A 24624-nucleotide genomic window follows, 5' to 3' on the forward strand; every position below is an offset into this window, starting at 1 on the left:
GTTGCCAACTCTGTAAAATAAAAAAAACGACACTTCCTCAAAATTTCTGTGATATAGGTCTCAGCGTGAAGTATCTCTGTTCGGACCTATCCATGGAAGCGAAATGTACTATCGTGTTCACTAATAAGCTTAATAGATACATTGTGCTATAAATGAGAAACTGAAATTGATCAATCGTCATTGATAAATTTATTGTATTTACCAGTAACTACCATTCCTTTAAAATTAACGAAACAGATGAATAAAAGTATAATAATCTTTACGTGACAATTTTGGATTTCGAAAATGAAATGCACTCTTTAAACATATAGTCTCTACTTCAACTATAGGAAATTGCTTTAAGAAGTCCTTTTCCACTCTTAATAAATGTATAAAATTCCTTGAAAGTAAATTTCAAATTTTCCCTGATACAGTCCCTGTCATCTCTCTAAAATTTTCTAAACAGGTAAACAAAATATATTAATCGTTGATACATGGTGAAAGGTAACAGTTTTGAGTTTACAGAATGACAGCTACTTTTCAATACCTATACTTCGAACTAGATACAAATTTGAAAAAAAAAAAAAAAACGGTTATAAAGGGGCTGGTGAGAAGTTTGTACCCGTCACCGGCTTTAATCAAAATAACAGCAATTTTTCCGGCCAGGCCAATGAAAAGCCGGCCAGTTTACAGCCCTATGTATGAATATGTGGCATTCGCAATTCATATACTAGTATCTCTTTTGTATCAGCTGTTTTGGTTATTAGTTACTAAATTTAATTTTATTGTGTGTGCTTTAATTCTGTACATAACCTACAAATTCTGAATGAATTGCATATCATGACTTCTGTAAATAACTTACAAAAAAAAAAAAAAAAATGCCCAGCTTTCAACTGACGAAAAACTTACAATTAAGGCTTAGACAAAACAAGCAAAGTGCAATTCAGGAGAGTGTTCGAAAAAAAAAAGAAAACGGTTTAAGTTTACAGGACACCTTATGGCAGTAATGTTGTATGGACTAGGTACATTTCCACAATTTATTTGAAATTTTCCTAGATAAATTGTGAATAAAATGTGTTCAATGTACATTTTTTTTGTATAACATTAATCTCTGCTACGAACTCTCTTCAGTCTACACTGAAGAGGAATTCGGATCACTGTCAGGGACTGAGTTTGCTAGAATGAATTGTTCACAAAAATCTAGAAAAAATATTTAGTGAATCTGCAAAGCTTCTGCAATTAATATTAACCGTACCTATGGCGTCAGTAAAAGAAGAAAAGTTCTTTTTCACATCAAAAAGAATTGACACTTTCAAGAAATTGAATGTCAAAAGAAAGGTTATCACCATTGGTTATGCTTTCCATCAAAAAAGACGTGACAATAAGAATACTAGAGTTCAACCAGCATGTATTAGGCAGATTTGTTCCAATCAAAGAGAGAAGAATGAACTTACTAATTAAATAAGGTGATTAATCGGATTAAATGTTCTGCATTATTTATTTTTTAAAAACAGATTTTTATTTAATTTTACATGTCACATAGCATTTGCATCTAAAGTTATGATGATTAGTCAATGAGTCTACTTTATATCTTCTGTCTCCGATCGTTCGTACTGCAACACCCGAAACCACAAACCACCGGCCGCCACTGCTAAAATATGGAGTTGAATTATTGTACTTTAAAACAAATTGTATAGCCTAAGAAAGGTGGAAAATATCTTCCCAGGCTGGGAAGATAGAATTAAACCTAGAGACAGGGAAACCAAAACTTAGAAGGGGGGAAATTCCCAGGCTTCCCTGGCTACAAATAAATCCCTGACTTACGATTAAAAAACATGTTATATTACTTTTCGTAGGTTTACAAGTAGATAAACGTTCAAACTATCACTTTTCACTAACTTACAAGTTAAAAAAAAAAAAAAACAAAAAAAATCATTGAGTTACGAGTGGAAAGAAAGTTATATTACTTTTCATAGACTTACAAGTAGATAAACGTTTAAAGTATTACTTTTCCCTAACTTCCGAATAAAAAAAAAAAAATTGACTTTCGAGTAGGAAAAAAGTTACATCATTTTTCATAGACCTACTAGTAGATAAACGTTCAAAGTATTACTTTTCACTAATTTATGAGTAATATATATATATATATTTCACTGACATGTCCAACTCGCGAACCTGGTTCTCGGACTCAATCGGGCTCGAGCTCAATAACTGAGCGCGTGCACCAGCGCTACAAGTGAATACCTAACAAGAGCCTAGAGTGAGTGCGAGCTCTATTGAGGTTAGTAAACTCAAGCCTAATGAGATACATAAGTCTGAGATCGAGCTAGCGAGGGTCTCATTGATGATAGTGAGCCTGATTATACGTTAGCGTGAGCTTTATCGAAACTAATGAGCGCGAGCCTCTTTGAGTAGAATGAGTTTGAATCCGCATCAGCTCGAGTGAAGCCCGACTGCCAAACGGCCATAGTCAAAGATTTATGGAGCAGAAAAACTTTATATTACTCTTCATTGTTTTATAAGCAGAAAAAATATACCTACGTTCTCTTATTTTTACAAACTTACAAGTAGAAAAAGATTCTATGCATTACTTTCCACTGATTATGAGTAGAAAAAAGTTCTACGTATTATTTTTGACTGACGAATAGAAAACCGTTCTATGTATTACTTTCATCTGATTTACGCATAGGAAAATAGTTCCACGTATACCTTATTATTTTTGACTGACTCAGGAGTAGAAAAACGTTCTATGTCTTACTGTTAACTGACTCACACGTAGCAAAAAGTTCTACGTATTATTTTTTACTGACTTACAAATAGAAAAAAATCTACGTATTATTTTACACTAACTTAAGTGTAGAAAACGTTATAAAACGTATACATATTACTTTTCACCAACTTAAGACCAAAAAATCGTTCTATTATTTTTCACGTCTAGAAAAACAAACATTTCCTACAAAGTATTACATTACAGACACACACATATCTAGAATATATGTACGTTTATAAGATAATAGTGCTTACCTTAATTAATCTACTCATGTAGGGGTTTTGCTAAAATCTTATCAAATACTCTAATCGGAATTTTAATAGCACTGACATACAGAGTCCTAGTTCAGAAATCTTCGAAAGTCATACGTACTTGAGTAGACTGAAGGTAAAAAGGATAACGAAAGCTGGATTTTCGGGAATGATTAATCATAATACTTCTTGAATTGGACTATCACAGAATAGGGGCAAATGATGCCTTCTGTTTCAGTGGCGGTGTGCTTTTGGGTTTTTGAAGACAGAAAATATATTAGTTGAAACAGAGTAACAGCACGGACGATAAGGATATGAGCTTAAAATGACCAGTTGTAATGACATAAACCAACTGTGATATTGTAAACCAGGGATGGTATATTAATAATGCCCTGTGGGTCAGTACAAAACACAAATTATATTTTGTGGCCATATTCCTTGCACCTTGCTGAGGCGGAGGTTCACTGAGTGTGCGTACCAGAGATGGCCATTTTCCACTGGGCTCGCTCGGGCTCGCGCTCACCTGTCTCAACTGGGCTCGCGCTCACTCGCGCTCGCGCTCTTCTCTCAACTGATCTCGCACTCACTCGGGCTCGCGCTCGCCAGTCTCAACTGGACTCGCGATCACTTCTCCCAACTGGGTTCGCGCTCACTAATCTCACGTGAGCTCGCGCTCACTTATTTCATTGGGACTCGGGCTCACTCGGGCTCGCGCTCATTTATTAAGCCCGAGCCCGGTTGAGCGTGAGTGCCGAGCTCACGAGCGTCGGGCTCGCGAGTTTGGACACCTATGGTGCGTACATTGTCTGAATTGCCGTTTGTGTTTCCTGCTTCGTGTTTCTTACGTCTAAGTCAATTAGGGCGTGAGCTACTAACATTTCAAAGTAATCTGCAGTTTGGCACAGTACAGTATTTACTGTGCACAATGTGCTTAAAGAAAACTTTTACAGTTAAAAATTAAACTAATGAAGAAATGATTTTTTTTAGTTTAACATCTCACGATTATGCGCCGAGGCTAAGGGAAACTCAATAACTGTCCTTGAGTTTGAGAAACAAATGCTATTTAATAAATTTGAACAACTAATATACTAATAAAAAACGTGAAACTTCGTTAGTGGACAATCTTGCTCCCCCTCCCGCTTCTGACAAAATCTGTAATGATGTTACTGTTTCTGATACCAGAAAAATGTTCTATTACTTCTAAATTACGAGTAGAAAGCCTGATCCTGGATAGCGCAGAGTTTCTCACAGAATGACACGGAATTTCTAAAAGTTTCTCGACGTTCAGTGGCTGATTATCCTTATGAACAGGTGAGAGTTGGAAATGCATTAATTATACAATATTAGAAGCGCTTAACGAGAGAAAAATGTCCGAAGATGAGGTATACATGTGCTGCTAATAGCATTGTAGATTTTATCCAACTGCTTAAGTTCTTTCCAAATTTGTTATCGAAAAACACACTTTGGCTCACCGAAGTTTTGTTGTTGATTCTGACAGAACAAAAATAAAATCCAGTCCTATCAAAAGACAATTATATTTTCTTTCTTCTTTTTTGTTTTATCATCTTGATATTATCATTAACACGAACACAGGATGACGAATTTCCTTTGTTCCAAAGATAAATATGTTGGAAGTATTTCCTCGTTACGAAATAAAGGCAATCCTTCGTTCATCATTTTAAACAATTACAAAATTAACAGTCTATATATATATATTATAGGCTTCATACGTTACGTAGTGTAGTAACAAATAAGATATTGTTTTACTTTATTGAGAAATGAGATAATATAAGCAAACCAAACTGAACTCACACTTCATTGAGAAACAGGATGTTATTAAAAATAAGCAATAATGATTTTAGGCTTTACCGAGAAAGAGGATATTGATATTGCAAGTAAGCAACGCTGATTTTCGACTTTATTGGGAAACAGAATATTATTACAAACAAGCAGTCCTGACTTCAGTTTTCATTTAAAAAAACAAGTGGTGATGATTTCAGACTTTATTGGGAAATAGGTTATTATTATAAACAAGTAGTAGTCCTGATTTCAGATTTTATTGGGAAATAGGTTATTATAAACAAGTAGTAGTCCTGATTTCAGATTTTATTGGGAAATAGGTTATTATTATAAACAAGTAGTAGTCCTGATTTCAGACTTTATTGGGAAATAGGTTATTATTATAAACAAGTAGTAGTCCTGATTTCAGATTTTATTGGGAAACGTTGTACTTAATGTATATTGCAGTATTATAAGCAAGCATTGTTCATTTTAGACTTTACTGGCGAATAAGATTAGTAACTAAATATTCATAAATTCAGGTAAAACAGCGATACACTGAAGAGACCACGTACATAGACACAATTCACACGTGTTCATTTACAAAGGTAATTGAACTCCTTCAAACATACCATACTTTCGTGCATTAATGAAAAGAACTCTTAAACCTAGAAGAAACTTTACTAAAACTTTCCTTACAAGTATATGACTTGAAAAAAATTCAAATTAACAATTACAATCGCACTTTGAGCTTTGTATTTAAATTTGGAAGTATGCTATGTTTCGTGTTTTGAATTCCTCTAGTTCTTCAATTTTGTTTTGTCTTATACAAAGAAATTACATACTTAACAACTGATGCCAAGTGAAATTAAATATTTTTCTCAGAATATAAGCTGTATGAAAACAAAAAAGTTTGCGTTTGATAATATACATTCGGTACATGAATAAGCGTGAAAACGGTTTGTAAAAGAAATTTTTGCGTGTATCAAACGCTCCACAGAACACATTTCGTGCAGTATCTATTTATTAGGAGCTCCAAGTGAGCTTTCCTTTTTTTAAAAGGGGATAGATTTTTGAATATTCATTGCGTAATCTTGTGCACGCCACAACAGTTCGCAAAGAAATGTTCGATCTACTATTTTACTACGTATACGAATATAAGGGTAAAAGGAATAAGGTTCACGAATTTATGTAAATATCAATGTTAAGCTCTTTTTTGTGTTTTTTTCGGACACTAAATCTGTTAGTGTTTTAAGCAAAGAAAGGAAGAGATTTCCAACAAACTAGCAGGGGCTAAGGAAACCTAATATACACGCAAACCGTGATTCATAGTGATAAAACTTTACTGAATTATATATTAGCTCTATAGCCTATTCTAAAGACAACCATACAACGACAAACCTTGCTTCACTTTGGAAGATCATTGTTTAAGTATTTTTGTGTAACCGAACAGTAAATGATCTAAACAAGAATTTTACGAATTATCCTAAAACTTGGATCAAAAGATTGCGATTTTGGCCAAGAATTTTAGGAATGATGAAAAAAAAAAAATCAAAAGATTAAAATCTTGGCCAATAATCAATTTTCGGATCAGGGCATACAAAATTGTTGAACGGCCTCTACATCAAGTTTTCGTACTTTTTTACGGAATAAGCATATCATACTGAGTTAAGTGATAGTTTGGGTTTGGGTTTAGCTACACTATATGTAGTTCTCCAGATATAAGGCCCACAAAAAAATTTTTGACTGAAATATATTGCCTCTTTTGATCCAAGAAAAGTCGGGGCCCAATGGCGTGGGCCTGTCGTCTAACTCTCTTGAAGGCGAGTTAGCATGGTGGGGAATGGTTTGTACTGTAAGGGTTTCTGCACCCGCGGGGCTCACGTTAATAGTAAGACCCGTCCTTCACAACTTGAATCTTGCTTAAGGATACAAAACATAGAAGCTCAAAACTCAAAAAATCTAAATCGTGTTAGTAAAACGTTCTGCATATCCAACTGAACTTTGGGGCTTTCTCGTACTCTTAGGGACAGGGTACTTGCAAATTTCAACCGTGCACTTAGTACAAGGCCATCAAAACTGCGTGTGTCACCGTTTGCTTTATTTATTTGTTATTTGTGTGCCATCACCAAAAGCGTTATTCTATCCATCATACATAGTGTATAAAAAGAAATAAGTGTGAAAGAAAGAAAATACAATTACACTTTGTACATACGGACTTCAGGATTTCTCCCTGATCTTTACGATTTGTGATTACGACAATCAAATAATTTAAAACTGACTTCATGTAAGTTCTACAGTAAGTGTGGTCATATTGATACAAGTTAAATGAGGCGCCTGGTATAAAAAGCCGCCATATTCATTTTTTTTTTTTATTGAAATTTAGTTATATATCGCTTGTTATATGTTTGATCTAAAGGAATTCAATGGAAACAGAATTTTGTTTAGAAGCTTAATATTTCATACAAAAAAAAGTTTAAATATGGGACTTTTTACGCTTGTAGGGGTCTATATGGAGTTTCACTGCACGTTTTGCGAGATTACTCGAAACTAAGCGAAACGGATGTGGCGAATTTTGATACTAGGCGCCTCAAATACACAATGCACATGTTTTCTATGATTTCTCCTCAAACTCGTTAAGTTTATTACAAGTAACCTACACAGGACACAATATATCAAATAACAATTCCATGAACAATTACAATTACACAACTATTACTAGTTCTAAGGCAAAGGCGTATTTACGAACACCCAGGGGTAAAAGTGAATCAGAGAAGGTAGGGGGACGGTAGGTAGCGGCATGACACCTCGCCATTCCCCCTGCCTATCTTTGCCCATTGTAATTTTTTAGGAACTGGGGGGACGCCGTACATATATTTTCGAGGTGGAGGGACGACGTTACCCCGCGTTCTCCCGCACTTTTACACCTGCGAACACACACAGACACACACACCCACCCAAAAATAGATATTCACCTACACCGTCTAGAAACCCAAGAGTGGATTAATTATCACATAATCTATCTTTTTTTTTTTTTTTTTTTTTTTTTACTAACAAAAATCTTTTAAATTCACGCCTTTGCGACATATAGGGTCTAGGCTATGTAACGCAATCACACTATTTTTTACTACACATTTAAATCTTTACATTGTTTAACATCTTTTTGGATCAATGAAAATTTTCTGAGTTTCAGGTACGTTCTTCCTTACCTTAGAGAGTTACAGCATATGCTATATCCCTATAAATTTATCATACTGAAACATGTGCGCCGACTACGTGGGTGCTCAGGGGTTCCGGCACCCACGGAAATAATCTTGTGGGTGCGGCGTGCCCTCAAGATTTTTAATTCTAACCCGGGTGACAATCTGTTTCTCTTTCGTTTAAGTCAGCCGTGTTACAGACTGAGCTAGACCAGCCCGAACTTATCCTTACAGTACCGGTATATTTTACTTTATCAGAGCACAGCCGTTTATGACAGTGTTTGTAAAAGATTTTAACTAAAAATAAATCAATCAAATATCGAGACTTGAAAACATCCCTGCTAACACGTCCCGCCATTGATATGCACCCACGGAAAGTTGGCGTAGTTGTACTGAAGTATTTACAATTAGTACCTTGTATATTTATATCACGATTAGGAAAAGACAGCCAACAATCTGCTAATTAACCGCTTGAATAGCTACATACACAATATAGAAATAAATGATTTCTTCTGGCAAAATAAAAACGGTCAATTCCGTATTATTAATGCCAACGAACTACATACATTCTAAAATTAATGAATATTTTATGCACAGGACATTTTATTCCCATCTCTTTTCTAGTATTTGTTGAATGATAAATATCTGGTTTGGTAGTTGATCGATTTCGCCTAAACCCGCACTTATAATCTCCAACAATTTTATAATGGTTTAAAATATTAACATATCAAAATCAGAAGTTTCGCATACAAGTTGCTTCAGTGACACTTAATTGAACAAAATAGGTACTATATTACTATTGAATAAAGCGCACTAGATTGTCACAAAACCACATACTTATTTACAATGTATGTATGTATAATGTTCAAGAAGAAAACTATCAAACTTAACACATACGATTGAGCCTACAATACTGAATGATGTTTGATTATTGTTCTGGACCAACGAGTGCAGCTAATAACGAAAATGTTTTTTCTTGGAAGATGAGCAGTTAAAGAGACGGCAGTTAAAAGGAGACTACCGTAGTTTTACCCCATACTTCGTTATCACCGTTTTTCGCACAGACCACCGTAGTTTTACCACATACTTCGTTATCACTGTTTTCGCACAGACTACTGTAGTTTTACTGCATACTTCGTTATCACAGTTTTTCGCACACGAAGAGTAAGATTTAATAATGACTATAACATAGTAAATTTGGATAATGAAGAAATTGACCGCTTTGCTGTTTGAGAAGCAGAATTTTCGACAACGCTGAAACACGTGATAAGTTATTTTTTAACCAAGAGTTCATATGCCGAGGTTTATCTCCCTAATTACATAGATTCGTGAGCTACTCTATTCCTGACAAACTTTACCATCCCCTTATTATATCTATTTCAAAATAAAATTCTTTCTCATCCCGTGCTTTCCTCACGAATGAAATATTTTTTGGATATAATAGCATGGCCTGAACGTTAATAAGTAATCCGCCTTCATTTCTTTGCATAATTTTATATAATGGTATATAAGTGAGTATTCCTGTGTAGATTTCATTACATAGCAAATCGTATCTTAATCCTGGTTGATTGTGAAACTCTGGACCTTATTAGGGTATACATCACAAAGTATAAAATCTGAGAACTATTTCTTTTACATTTTTCAATTCGAGACGTTTCACCTTCATCAAATACATTCACTGGAGCGCAGAACACCGCTTTACATAGCAAATGATATTATATGCAATATATCAGCGTTCATGTACAAATAACAAAGGAACTAATTAACTGAACGGACTAGAGCCACCGAAAAAAATGTCAGTATTAGTCATTAGGCGTATTCTGACTATTGTTATATGTGTGATTCTTTGCGGTTCGGTAACTGAATATCGGTCATTTGTATGTTTACTCGTACGTTTATTGTATACTATATTGCATGGTATTTCGTATTGGATCTTGTTAGGGTATTCTGTTGTAAAAAGGGTTCTTCTTGCTGATTTACGTAACGCAGCTAGGAGTTGCCCACAGGATAAGAATCTATTTCGATTCGAGACGAGACGAGAAAATTGGAATTCTCGTCTCGTTTTCTAAGACGAGATGATAAATTTCTCAAGTTTCTTAGTGTCTTAGATCTCAAACACTGATAAAGTGATTGTACAGTCAGCGACAAAAGTTACTTCTGTTTGATGAAATTAGTTCAGAATGAAAGAACAATTTGTGTACAGTTTCAGTAAATTAAAGAGAATGTAATTTTCTCTACGTTCCAACCTCACCACGTTATTTCCAAAATTTTTACCAAACAGGAAGAATTTTTGTCGCTGACTGTACGAACACAATTAGGGATGCGCACGAGACGAGTCGAGACAGGATTTTCCCGACAAAATTCGAGTCGAGACACGGGCCTTCCAATAGAGAAATATACATTTTTCGAGTCTAGACATCACTTTTACAGCACATTTTCGAGACGAGACAGCCACAAATCTTGTCTCGTGCGCATCCCTACACACAATGAAGAACATTTATCAGCGTACCATGATACGCAAATCACTACACAAATACACTTCAATCTCGTGACGTAAAAGGGATCTATTAACTTTTAGATGAAATTAAGGAGAAAATCAGGTCATAAATTTTGTACATAGAGACGAGAACAAATTCGAGATGAAAAGAGGGAAGCCTTCCAAGAACCGAGACGAGACGAGAAAGAATTATTCGATAACTCGAGATGAAAGGGGTATTCGACAAAATTTTAAGAGACAAGACAAAAAAAAAAAATGAAAATATTAACGAGGGCATACTTTAGTGTAAATTTCATCTGGTAAGATGGCATGGTTACCTTACAGCATCAATTTTTTGGTTTACAAAAAAATCTCTACATCCTCGAAAATTACACATGAGGATTTACACTTATCATTTTGTTCATCTCTATGAGAGTTATCGATTTGTATAGGCCTTATCTTTGGACATTTTTTATTTCTTCGTTAAAAAGTAATAGGTTAATATTTGTAGGATTAATAAAAGTGAAATAACACACACATGCTAGTAATTTATATTTTAACACTCATCGAATACACTTAACGTACTCGTATATGGATATGAAATCCATAAAACTGAGACATTCAGAAAAGTGTTAACTAACGATCTTTGAAGTAGATTTTCTGAGCCCATACTACATTTGATTGATTAGCTATATTTAAGTCAATATACTTCAATTAGTTGTATTTTAGTGTTATCACTGTCATATTTTTATCAAAAACCATCCATTGAAAAATGTAAACAAAAGATGTTCTCTCACACAACTCAAATTTACACACAGAACTCCATCACTAAGCACTTAGCGTACGCCGTTTTTAGGTGGATGACCCGGGTTTAATTCTCGACAGGAACTCATATGGTTCGGATCCCATGTTAACTTATAGGTCCAAGTCTTATATAGCCTCGCTGCTGAAAGGAACGCTAAACTCAAACTTGTCGTCATATTTACATTTTTTTCTTTTTTAAGATACGTTAAATTTCTCATACACAATTTTCAATACATTAATTCCTTGTTTTAACACATTAAAAGAGGGGAAATAAAGCGGTTAGATGTTCTCCATTGTCCATAAGTTCCAATACTAAATCTGTAGTAGCTAATATTCACAATTACATGACGAAATGAACATGAATAATAGAGTACTGTATTTATAATCAGGCACACTATCCTATCTGAGAGTTTAGAAATACCTTGTACACTGTAAATTTACATTGTCATACAGTAAATTCAGCATATTTAGTTTAATATCAGGACTTTTAAACTGAATCTGCTGCTCTACATTTTGGCCATTGCCTATCAAATACGTTAAATTGAGGTCCGTAAAACCAAGAGATGAGTATAGTTACTAAAAACTATTTAGTGAAATATCCTCCCTTCCCCTTACACACCACACACACGAAAGTTTTTATTATGAATATTAGGCATTCCTTTATATATATATTACCGAAATTACCTAAGTACTGGCGTAAGCAACAGAGAAACAGACCAAAACATATATTGTGTATATACTGAATAGTAATTAATCGTTTGTGTCGTTTCGGATTGATCGCCAAATTTACCAAGGACGAGTTGCAATAAACATTTTGGTCGCCAAAACTTTATCAACATAATTTGCAGTGAACATTTGATCGTCCAATTCACCAGACATTACTTTCACCGAACATTTGATCGATAAGTTCACCAGACATGACATAATGAACTCTTGATAGAAAAGTTCACAAGACATGACTTGCAGTGATCACGTGTAATTGCCAAATTCACCAAACATTACTTGTAGTGAACATTTGATCGCCAAACTCATCAGACATTACTTGTAGTGAATATCTGTTCGATAAGTTCACCAGACATGTCTTACATAGTGAATTCTTGATCGGAAAAGTTCACCAAACATAACTTGCAGTAAGCATGTAATCGCCAAATACAAAAGTGTTACTTGAACTAAATGCCATGTGATAAACATATATTTTAGTCGCTCATATCTACACTGAATACTTGAGAAGCACACTGCAATGTCTAGTTAAAATGGGCTCTTTATGCAGGAGTTATTTATCAAGAAGCTCATCCTATCACAGATATACTACACTGTATGAGAAAACTATATAAATGCTAATAAGGACCATTTGAGGTACTAAGTTATAGTCTAAACTTGAAAACCATCTCTAATCGGAGATAACGAAAACAACTTTACCATTTGACTTATTACTTTTCATGTGTCAGTGATAACCAGAGGACCAAGCATATGTATTTTCTTTATAATACCGTGAGAGAAACTAGTATTTTCATACATATAGTGATACGACACCAGAAAGTTTGCACAACAGTCTTTCATTGTACTGCTTAAGACACTTGAAACTTTTTTGTGAGAAGTATGTAGTTAGTATAACCGAAATAATTGGATTCTTAACAAAATACGTCTCGAAATAAAGTATGAGGTCGTATGGTTTGAGAATAAACTGCTAAACAAAAATTAACATTCCACAAACCATTGACGAACTTATTACTGTTTTAAAATTGCTGGAAATTACGCCCAGAAACTAAGAAGAAGTTATTCTTTGAATTTCGCAACTATAGATGAGCAATTACCACTCTCGACCGGGATACCGGGTTTAAATCCGGTTCAACTTCACTTATTATTATTATTATTATTATTATTATTATTATTATTATTATTATTATTATTATTATTATTCGACCACGACACGAGACGAAGAAGTATAGTTGTATCGTCTGGTCTCGATTTTCGGACAGTATTTCTCGTCTTGTTTCGTTTTGTTAATTTATATAGACAATTCTCTTCTGATTTTCTTCTTAAATTTCATTTAGAAGTTATAAAAATCCTTCCTCGTCACGAGAAATCCACGAAGGGGTGATATAATAACATTTATACTAGGTATATATTTATTATTGACGTGTATATGGTGTAATGACTCACGTAGCCCTATCTCTAAAACGTTGATAAATGCATTTCATTGTGTTCATACCACCACTTTATCAGTTTATATATATATATATATATATATATATATATATATATATATAAACTTTGAATCATGTAACACTAAAAGTATATGGGATGTAAGACTTGGGTGAACTAGTGTTGTCCACGAGGCTAGAGAAATGTCTCGTCTCATTTCGAATTTGAAAATGCATTTCTCGTCTCGTAGAGAACACTAATTATTGTAGAGCCTTCACCTGAATTTTACAAAACTAAAACACACACCGTAATTGTATTTTTAATATATGCAATATTAAGACATTTAGTAAAATAGCAAAACATTGGTGGGAAAGATATCGCTATCATCTCGCTGTTTAAATTTACGCAATCACAAGTAACATTAGGAATATACACAAATGACATTAACAGAATATGATTGATGTTAAAATAATTATCAACATTTACAACAATACGTTACTGTTTGTTTCGAAAACAAATGCATTATCTCATATTACGGTTAATCGACAGCGTCTTACTGTATACTGCATACGTTTATATTTTTATGACGCCACATTTTTGCCAATGAATCGTTGTAAATTACACGACAAATCTTTACAGTGTAGATTTTGGCTGTTTTTTCTGTCCTCCCCTCCCTCCCCCGAAAAAAACCTTTCCTATATGTCTCTGCTAATGTTTCTAATATAAAATGGTTTCACAGCTTACTACGAACTCGTTAGTAATTAAAATGAATTTTACGAAATTATTAGCGTTTAACGAATATATACATCGCCGGGTTTAGAGGGGTGCATCGGTGCACGTGCACTCCCCGATACACTATCTAAAATGAGAAGCTTGCAGTGAAAAACAGTAACAGTTTCCGAAAATTTATGCTGTCATGTCTTCGTTTGGGCTTAAAAGAAAACGAAGTTTTGCCAAATCAATAGTTTAAGTGAATTTCCTGAAGGTTGAAGGAAAGATATTCACCGAGAGCAGACACTTAGCATTCCCAGGGCAATTTCTCATTCACACCACAGATGACTAAAGGCATTTTAAAAAAAAAAATCAAATTTAATTCAAATGTGCTGGTAGTTATTGGTGCAAACCCTGTCAGAAAAATCCTGGATCCGGCCCTGAATATTATATTATAGCTATATATCCAAAAATGTATACATCACAATGAAATGAAACAAAATTATGTGAATAAATATAATTTCTCATGCGTAAATTTCGAGAAAATAGAGAAAAAATATTTTTATAAATGTGATACTTGATGCTGCACAAAAACTACGCCACTCTTTAAGCTTTCCATTACGCCACTAACAAGAAATACAACTGTACAGAAAGTAATGATGAAATGAAATATAGCCTGATATTATATATATATATATATATATATATATATATATATATATATATATATATATATATATTGTTTAACTATAGTAATCTATAAAGATAAAAATAAGACTTTATATCGACCAGTAAATGACACAGCTCAACCCTCCAAAAAAAAAAAAAAAAGCATTTTTGGAGGGTAAATTATCATGCGCGGTTTTCGAGAAAATCCCCCTAAACAAAAACTATTATAGCGTTCAAAAAATGTATGTTGTCATTCATTGCCAACCGGAAGCAGTTGATAGCTTTTATATGCTCAAGTTTTTAATTAATTTATTATTCTACACGAAAATTACACACTGTAGAGTAGCAGATTGTGTTACTTCTATTTTTTTTCAAAAAAAAAAGTCCTAATACTCATATTCCTAAGAGTAAGCAATACTGCTTGTACATAAATATTTTGTAAATAACATTTTAAAACTGGTTAAGAATTGACAGACACTGTAAAGTTTTTTTTTTTTCAGAGCAATGTTTGAAATCTGTGAAGATGTACTTTGAGTTCTGTACGTGTGCAAAAACTAATATAATATAAATATATAAAAATAAAAATAAAAATATATACACAATATCTTTAACTACGGTATTTACTTTATAATACAAAGAATATAATATACAAATCTTGGAAGCACTAAAAGGGGTACAGGGGGAAATAACTTTGCGTGTGCCATACAACAAAAGGGACAAGCTGCTGAGGCAGGTACGATGTAGGTTAGGAAAAAAAAATAACAAAAAAGTGATGCCAACATAGAAACACCGGAGATAGGAGAAAAAAGTACGGGAGGCTTTTTACTAAAGTCGAACTCTGCCGCGAATCCAGGTTTCCACCAAAAGCTTGGTTTTGTCAGTGTGTGTGTGGATTTTTTTTCCTCTCTGGTAGTTTCCAGGGAGCACATAAGGGGAAATCAGTGGGGTGGGGTGGCGATGGGTGAACTTCCACGCCGGACTGTCTCTCTGTGTGTGTATATATATATATGTGTGTGTATGTACGTATGAGGGCGTGTGTGTGTGTGTGTTCTGCGATCGTATGTGAAAGTGTGTTTGTATGTGTGTGTGTGTGTGCGAGTATGTGATGGCGGTCTCTGTCGAGCCAAGCCCCTTCTTTCTTTCTAGCTTGGAAAGGAATCAGAGTTACGGTAAGGAAGAACTGAGTTAGCTGGACACACAACACAGCACAGGCAAGAGAGCACCAGTTCCAACTATTGTGTTGATTAGTGATAGTGAAAAAAACTATTGTTTCAATTGCTTACCAAAAGACGACAAAGTTTCCTAAATAACGTGTATCTGTGATAAATTCAGGCTAGTTGCTTACAGGATTGCCCTAGTACGTACACAATAAGTCATAGAAACACGGAACCGTATAGGAAGACAACGATAATGACATTAAAAAACAGAACTTCGATTTTTTCCCTATAGCTTACACGAAAATATATTACAGTACAAAATTAATTATCCCCACTGTGATCGAAAACACTCATGCATTTTTACGTTTTTTTCTTTCTTCATAAAAAAATAAGTGTATCATATTACCATTGCTCATACGTCAAAATATTCACACATCCATATTTCTGAGGTCTGTATTAGTATAGAAATAAAATCATCATCCATTCTTTAAAAGTTAAGTGTTTTTTGTGACTTAAAAATGCTGGTCGCGAAGCCTCCTAAGAAGATGCTAAGGTTAGTGACGGGAAAATCCAGCTGGTTGTGTGGCGGCAGATGCTACGCCGTTTCCCGCGAGACCAAAAGGAACCGGAACCCCCGACGATTCACTTGACAAGCAACCAAAAAGGTAAGTGTGAACTAACTAGAAACTGAACGAAAAAGAAAAAAAAAAAGCACTAAATGCAAGCGTATAAACAAAAAGCAATCACACACAGAGAGAAGAAAACGTCACATTAACCCTACCTGGAAAGCTGTTTGAACCTTCGATGCCATGCACTCTCTTCTCCTGTTGTTGTTTTACATGTGTAGTTATGATCTTCCAGGAAATTGGGAGGTGCGGTGTGTGTGTGCAATTCTGTAGTTATATGAATTAGTATATGAATGATATAATAAAATATAATATATTGAAATTCTTTTAAATAAAAATACCAACAGCTCTCCACACACACCAAGAAAAAGAACTAAAAAATAAATCAGTTTTTTGTTTCTCTCAAGTCAGTGTAAAGACTTCGATGTATTCTTGATATATTTTTCATAAATATTTTGCTTTTTAACAAAGAGTTCGCCCTCCTGTACAAAAAAATCTTATGTTATTTCACGGGGGAGGGGAACAGTATAAAGGGCAGCCCCCTTTAGCACACACACACACACGCACACATGGAAAAAACACCGGGCGCCCGGGCTGCCGAAGACTCACTACCCAGGCGGCGGGCGTGCTATTTGCATGGGAGCAGAGGCTACGGGGGGAAGAGAGACGTTAGGAGAACTCTCTAATTAATGCGGACCATAATGGCTGCGATTGCGTAGTAAGTGTCGGGCGCTAACGCTCCAGCCCGACTTCGGCAAATCAGAATAAACAGCGAGATCTTGCGACGCAGAACTGAAGAAAAAAGCGTCCCGGTGCTGCTTAACGAATTAACACTGTCACTTCGTAGAGGAAAAATTAACAGAGAAAAAGCGTAAAAAAAAAAAAGAAATTAAAAACAATAAAGAAAATAACTTACCTTAGCACATACGATGTTAATTATTGCAGATCCTTTTTTGAAAAATAACCACAAATTTCGTCTTCTTATGTAAAGACAACACTTTATCCACCAAAAAAACAAAAAAGCACTTTGTAGAGCTTCTCTTAATTACGGTTTAACAATTAGTGAACACTGTACCAATAAATTCCGGTATATTTTCACATATATTTACATACATATATTATTATTATTATTATTATTATTATTAGACTATTAAATATACATATGCTAATGAGAGAAACACTATCCGCTATATAACCATATATATATATAATACGTCGTGCGAAAAATAGCACGTCTGTTTTTTTCTTCTTCTTCTCCAATTCAAAACACAACAGAATTACGAAAAAGAAACTATAAATCACTCTTCGCTGCGATGAAAGAAAGAAAAAAAATCACATGCGACAAAAAGGGTGGATTGTGTCACTCTTTTCTAAATATACAAAATCCGTTTGTTGTTGTTGTTGATGTTGTTTATGTATCACTATACACAATAATCCATGATCACTAGAAACAAACTATCATTTCTATTATTTTTTTGGCTTTCCTTTTGTTTCTTTGCAAGAAACAAAACACTTTTCTCCGCCGTACGACTTAGTGCTAATAAGTGCTGCAGAGCGGTATACAAACACTACTACTCTGTGAACGTCTACTCTCAACACTAAATTAGAAGAGAGTCCGAATTAATTACGGAAAATAGCAGGGGCCATGTGATGAGCTTGGCCGGGGGAGCGGGGAGGGTAACGTGTAGAGGACGGTGGCTCATTATCGTGGTCGTGTCCGAGTCTTTCGGCCAATCACAGCATCGCACCCAACAAGTTGATATCCCGCTCATCAAGCCATGGTATTCGCTGTTTAATTATCTACGGACCGGGTATTATCATGTAAACTAGCACGGGGCGCAAGGACACTTACTTAGGGTACTGTAGCGGGGGTGAGGGGCAAGAGTCACAGCCGACTATTGGTTCTATTTGCATATTGCTCGAGCACGAGAGAGGAGGCGGAGCTTCTGTCCGACCGCGTACCAATAATATTTCAGCTCCACCCTCTCTCCCTACCCACATGACACCTTTTAAACTGAGAATTTGCATATAAAGTTCTTGAGGCCTTTCAGTGCGCAGCAGCAGTTGTCTCAACCGCTGCCCGTTCCCCCCGCTCAGGTAATTACTCCGAGAACCGGGGCTTAATTCCTCATCATACAGCGCGCTTTGGCATCGGTCTGCATCGCGGGCGCAAAGGGTTCAAATGAAATCTTCAGGCAGTCAACAACCTTGGGCATAAAACTCCACAACTGGACGCCAAATTATATAACCTCAGAAATACAAGGTCTCGTTTGCAGAATCATGAAAATGAACTGGACCAAGTCGATAAAATTACCTAATTAAACAACAATTTATATAGATTTTTAAAATGTTATAGTACATAATGTTAATAAATAAAGTTAATTTGGTGTAATCAATTCCCTAAATGAAGACTAACTACATTGTTAATAAACATAACTAATTACATTCTTAATAAACTTGACGGTTTATCACCACAGAAACAAGAGTACAATATTTCAATGGCAGTTCAACTTCATTAAACTTCATAACTACTTCCCGATATTATTCTTTGTCTATCAAAGGCTTTCCAACTATAACTATAGACATCCGTTTGTTTTTTCATACATATCACTCCCATCTTAATGACTGATTCTAAAATGGTCTTAAAAGATTGGATTTTGATGTTTCATTGCAGCACCAATCCTATTAGGAAGTGAAACGTGAACGTAGACTTCAAGTGCGTGCAATCCCAACTATTGACTACATGAGAGAAACCACACCGAAAATTAATCCAGTCTCCCCTGCACTAATTATACTAATGTTCAGTGATGAGCGTCTTTTGTGAACGTTCATGTTGTACAGATTCTCAATCGTATATTTTCATTATTTTTGGCTTTAAGTTTCAACTCTCTCCTTGAGCCGCGGTGGCACAGTGGTAGAGCGTTCACCTCTGGTGCATGGATCCTTGGTTCGATCCCAGCTCGCGTCAAGTGAGCTTTGTGGTAAACAAACACCATGCGCGTGGGTTTCTCGGAATTCTCCAGTTCCTCCCACTTTTTCATTCCACTATTTCATTCATTTCTCATCATCATCGTATCCTTTAGCCTAACCAGCATAACTATGGGACGTAAAACAGAAAGATTTCATTTTCCTTTCTCTCTCTCTCTCTCTCTCTCTCTCTCTCTCTCTCTCTCTGACCACGGAGAGAAGAAACGAAGGTGCTATTGACCTGCCACGAAGGGGGAAAAAAGACAGGGCAACGTTGAAGACTTGTGATGATCTTCACCAACAATCAGCTTTAGAACTTTCCGCAGGCGATCGACTTCTTCACACTTTCATGTAATTTTTGAATTAATCTACGTAAAAGTTCGAAAGGAAATGTTTAAAGTTTGTCCAGTTTCTCAAATCCAGAAACGCATTGTTACACAAAACACAAGTATTCCACACCGAAGTTTCTCAAACGCTGAAGCATGGGCCACTTATTGCTTGCCAATTTTCACGTTAATTAATTTTCCTTCATTTATCCTTCAAATAAATGGATAACTAACTTGTACTCCAGTTTTAGTAGATTGCTTTTAACAACTACTTTCTATTATATAAATAATGTATCATTTGCGCAAACAGACTAAGCCACGTTGGTCTATCAGTTACCGTCAGATCTTCGAAGTTAAGTAGCAGACAATTTTTATCTGGATGAGGTATGGTCAGCACATCTGGTCAAATCTGTTATTTCTAATTTTCTCAACCGAAGTTGGTTACCTATTAATTAAAACAGCCTCCTCAATTGCATCACCATGATGCTAGGCCAACGTCGTCAACAAATTTGTGTCGCACCAGGAATCGAAACCAGCACTACGCGCATCAGAAATAGGAGCGCTAACCATTCGTATAGAGGAACTCTTAACATTGTTGCACTATTAGAGCCTACACGCCTCAATCAAAATGTAATAATAATTTAATAGTTCTTTCAACATCTATCTAGCACTGTTGACTACAAGATAAGATTTGGGGCTGTCCCGTCTGATCTCGTAGGTGATACTACCTACAAGTAAATCAGTATTCTCGTCTCTGATGCAGGAGACCCAGGTTCGGTTCTATGGCAATACACATGCACCTTGGTTTCCATATTAAACTCTAAATTAATGTTTTATTGTAGTCTATGTGCAAATAAAAGGTGTTTTTTTTTTTTTTTTTTAAATCACGAGATCTAACTTAATATTTCTCAACATTTTCAAACGTCTCAATCCACGATAATACGTTTGCTGTTGCTCCATTAAAATTGGAAACTTACATGTTACAGCTTTTCGTATTTTGATCTTTGCGCTACGGGAGGATTTAACAATAAATAAATAAATAAATAAATAAATAAATAAATAAATAAATAAATATTAAGGTACTGCAATTTAAGTGGCCAACAAAATTCAATATAGTTGATTTTACTCAAATTGTCGAATATTTGCGAAAACTAGGCAACCAAATTAACATATGACGTGTGCGGGTCATATACGTGTCAGGATAAGAATGTAAAAATAGATATACTTTAAAAAGCAAATTGCTCATGTAAAGTATAACAATAGGGTCTACAACGTGAAATTCAACTGTATTACATGGCTTTTAACTTCTTACTAATGTCATTATGAAAAACTTGATAACGACGCACTTCAGTGTCAGCTTAATCTTGATAAAAGAGCGTGGTTATCGTACAACATCAATTTTTAGGTTTCTTGAGAAAAAAGTTTTTGTCGATTTTCTCGAAAATGATCTACACTCAACCTCTATATCACTTTGTTCAGCTTAATGAGATGTATCAATTTATCTCATCTTTGGACATGTTTTTCTTAATTATGCATCAATAATATTGCAAAATGTGCTTTTTAAATGTTAAACATTTTTCAGTGTATGTTAATATTCACCAATAAATATTTTTTTTTAAAAAAAAACGTATATTATACTTGTAATGTAATATTCAAATTAAATTGTACGGTAATTACTGTGGCACAACTTAGTTAAATTTGTTACGGAATATTTAACCAGAAAATAGTTTGGTATTTACAATATACAAAAGAAGGCTTTCAGTTATTATCAGAGTAAAATAGGTAGGATTCTACCTAGATAGAAGAGTGGTGTATAGAAAGTTATAAATTCGAAACGTCAATACCTGAGGCAAAAGAACAATATCAAGTTGTTTCAGAAGAGGCAAGATACATTCCTTTCATGTAACTTGGCGCACGCGCGGGATGTATAATATATCGATATAGTTTGGAAGTGACTGAAATGGTACGTTTCGACATATGAGGAAAAGTGTGAAATAATAAAATAAAGAGATGCAGGGGTAAAAGTGGGGGGACGCACTTACCCCACTTCCAACAAACATCTATGGCGTCCCCCTTCCTAAAAAATTACAATGAGAAAAGATACGCACGAGGGACGATGTGACGTCATGCATCCCTCTACCTCTTCAGATCCACTTTTACCTCTGGAGAGATGAAAAAAGTTCTTTGCCAAAGATTGGTTACAATAATACTGATTGGGCAGGATAAACTTACGTGTCTGTGTCAATATATATTTTCTAAAGACTATAGGCCTATCTAATTAGGCCTAATTAGGTTTCATTGTTTGTTGAAGTTCGTCCCCCTTTTCAGCACCGAGGCTATAGACCCTATGTGGCGTGGCTCTATAGTTCACAGTGGAATCAGAATCGCCGTAATGCGTTCAATGTCCTCCCGCACAGAATCAAGCGTAGGAGCATGCAGGGTCGGATTAACCCATCAGGAGGCCCAGGGCTGGAAAAAATTGTCCCCTCCTGACTTCACCGAATACATTTCTGTTAAAGTACAGTAGGAAAGTTAAGGGAATATGTTTCATATTTTTGGTCATACCTTATCTTATGATGATGATTATATCTTTTGTATGATTCTTTTTAGATAGCCAGTTGAGATTTTGATCAGAGAGGAGGTCCCCGTTCACTTAAAGGCCTGGTTCACACGCTTCAGCCCCCCTTAATCCGGTCCTGGGGCACGTATACCAAAGGGTCGCACGCTAGAAACTAGACTAGCGGAAAGAAGGGATATTGTTAGTTAGGACTCATTGACACAATTATAGGGACCGCACTGGTTGAGTGGTAAAATGCTCATCTCTGGTGCTTAGGACCCCTAGTTCGATCCCAGCTTGCTCCAAAGGTGAAAATGAAATGAAATTTTTGAGTTTTACGTCCCACGGTTATACCGGCTAGGCTAAAGGAGGCGGTGATAATGAGAGATGAATGAAATGGTGAAATGAAGGAAGTCGGAGGAAACGGGAGAACCCCGAGGAAATCCACGCACACAGTGTTTGTCCGCCACAAAGTTCATTGGCAGGGGTTGGGATCGAACCCGGAACCCCTAGCACCAGAGGTAAACACTCTACCACTGAGCCACCGCGATCCCCTCTCGCGCTAAAGGTGCTTTGTGGTGAATAAACAAACACCGTGTGCGTGGGTTTTATCCGTGTTTTCCCTTTTTATCTCACTTTCTTCATTTCACCATTTCGTTCATGCGTCCCTATTAGCCTAGGAGTATAGAAGTAGGACATTAAACTTTGAGAAAAAGATAAAATAACAATTGTGAAAGAAAGATGATTGCATATTTTCGATTTTACTGCACAGTTTATTTTCAATACACATTATGAACTGATAAATGTATTCAGTGTGGAAATAAACTTTGGTAACTTTATAATATTATGCATAAAACAAATAAAGAAAGAGTCGTGGTATTTGTGAAAGAACTTTAGGGTCTACATTCATTGGACTACATATTCACTGAAGCTCCAGCTGCGAAGTTCCTTTTTGAATGACCGCATCTCCCCATTAAGTCAACCCTTCCGAATGAAGACATACCTACCCTACATGTAACACAAAAAAAAAAAAAGTTGTATAAACAATACAATACGATGTACCCAACTCCGAACAAACCAAGTGAGTAACCTCGCAACGGCCGAACTCAACTTTACCCTCACAATCAGCTAGTTCAGCTAGTGAGGTTCAAGTTGAGTGAAGTGTAAGAGCCAACAGGTGGTAACTTACATCTAAACAAAATATGAGCTAGTAAATATTTTATTTATAAATATATTGTTTGCAGTCAGTTTTGGTCATTACTAGGTTCTTTTCTATATTTACGCGACGCCTATGCGACGATTCACCATGATGCAGCATTTATGAGAAGAAATGTATAAAATGACAAAGTACAACTTCTAAAAATTCCGTTATCCTCTGTGAATATATCAACACATCACAAAATAAATAAATAAATAGATAATAAAGTTAAGGTTCGGCTCGGTTCCACTGTATATACAATTCCCGCAGTTCAGAGATTATCCCAGTTCGCACCAACAGGGCTTTGTGATGGACAAACACAGTGCGAGTGGCTTTTTCGAGGTTCTCATGTTTTCTCCCGCAGTCTGCGTTCACATCATCCCTAAGCCTCGGTGCATAATAGCGGGACAAAAATTAACGATTTCCCTTCATTTGTAAATGTTCTTTCTTGTTTTAAATAACAAACAGTGCTCTCTCTACAATCAGGATGGCCTAAATTCGATGGCCTTATACCTGTCCTCGTGAGTTTCCAAGATTTTGTGAATTAGCGACCAGGCTAATGACGGAATGATACTTGTATTAAGGAGATAAGGATGAATATCCTTTCGGCTGTATCTGGAATTACAGTTGATTCTGTTGACTTGAAGCAGAACGTCACTTTCTAGCACTGTCGCAACTATTGTAACGTGCGAGACGAGAAGTATTTATATTTTCAAATTCGACGTGAGACGAGAAAATTCATGAGTCTCGTGGGTAACACTAAAAAAAATAAATAAATAAAGATATGAAAATAAAAAAATAAAAATAAAAAATATATAAAATAAAATATAAAATAAATAGAATATAAAATAAAAAAAAGATATGCCACATTGACTTGATCCCTAATCTTCCGTTGCAAGCGCTGCTATCGGCTGAAGGAATTCCACTCGCTTTCTCTCGCTTAGCAACAGCTTAACCCTTATTGGCTCAACGCGTGGGTGTGTGAGGGTGTGAGCTTTAGTTCGCATTT

The 24624-nt window shown here is 35.5% G+C and overlaps 1 protein-coding gene and 1 long non-coding RNA gene across 3 annotated transcripts in view; one reads left to right on the plus strand and one right to left on the minus strand.

Moving 5' to 3' along the window:
- The window catches only part of zfh2 (Zn finger homeodomain 2), a 617436-nt gene that overhangs the window by 366018 nt on the left and 226794 nt on the right, over positions 1 to 24624 (minus strand). The gene's annotated exons all lie outside the window — the stretch shown is intronic.
- The window catches only part of LOC145674869 (uncharacterized), a 35451-nt gene continuing 26646 nt past the window's right edge, over positions 15820 to 24624 (plus strand). The window contains exon 1 of the long non-coding RNA XR_014129047.1: positions 15820 to 16606. This is a non-coding gene — a long non-coding RNA (uncharacterized LOC145674869). The remainder of the gene's footprint in view (positions 16607 to 24624) is intronic.

Source organism: Thermobia domestica, chromosome 18 (genome assembly GCF_964235325.1).
Source record: "Thermobia domestica chromosome 18, izTheDome1.hap1.1, whole genome shotgun sequence".
Lineage (NCBI taxonomy): Eukaryota > Metazoa > Arthropoda > Insecta > Zygentoma > Lepismatidae > Thermobia > Thermobia domestica.